The following is a 550-nucleotide window of genomic DNA, read 5'->3' as shown; positions in this document are numbered from 1 at the left end:
GCTGCTGGTCATGATATGGTTTGGTTATCTGGTGAGAGGGAAACATGAAGATGAAACCAGGAGATGTCCTTACTGGATCATCAGAGCTGAACAGGTGATGGAGAAACAGGTTTACCTTTTAGGTGACATGAATGAGTTGAAGGGAAGTTATGAACTGTTTCTGAGAGACAAATAACACCAGGATCCTTTTCTAGGTAGCTGACAGCTGGTAACTGTGCAGGGGCGGGTCTAGCAAAGTGTTGCCAGGGGGGCAGGTAGGGCATTAACAGGGAAGGAAATACTTTTCTTTCTTATTCTCATTTAAAATGTCTCGCTTTTAATAAATAATTATCTGAATCTTACAACCAAAGTTTTTATCTGATGTAAAATGTATAGAAATCATACATATACCAACAAGACTGTACATCACTGTCACAACAGCGTTTTCATTCAAAGGCTTTATGGCTTTTCCTAGTCCAGCCTGTGTCCTGCACCCCGCAATGTGTGTGTGTGGTGGTTGTGGTGGTGTGTGTTGTGTGGGTTGGTGCTGCGGCGGGTGTGTTTGATCGTG

The sequence above is a fragment of the Haplochromis burtoni genome, unplaced genomic scaffold, assembly GCF_018398535.1.
Source record: "Haplochromis burtoni strain Fernald_Lab_line unplaced genomic scaffold, NCSU_Asbu1 Contig_123, whole genome shotgun sequence".
NCBI classification, from domain to species: domain Eukaryota; kingdom Metazoa; phylum Chordata; class Actinopteri; order Cichliformes; family Cichlidae; genus Haplochromis; species Haplochromis burtoni.
The sequence above is the reverse complement of the archived record's forward strand: the minus strand, read 5'-3'. Positions refer to the sequence as shown.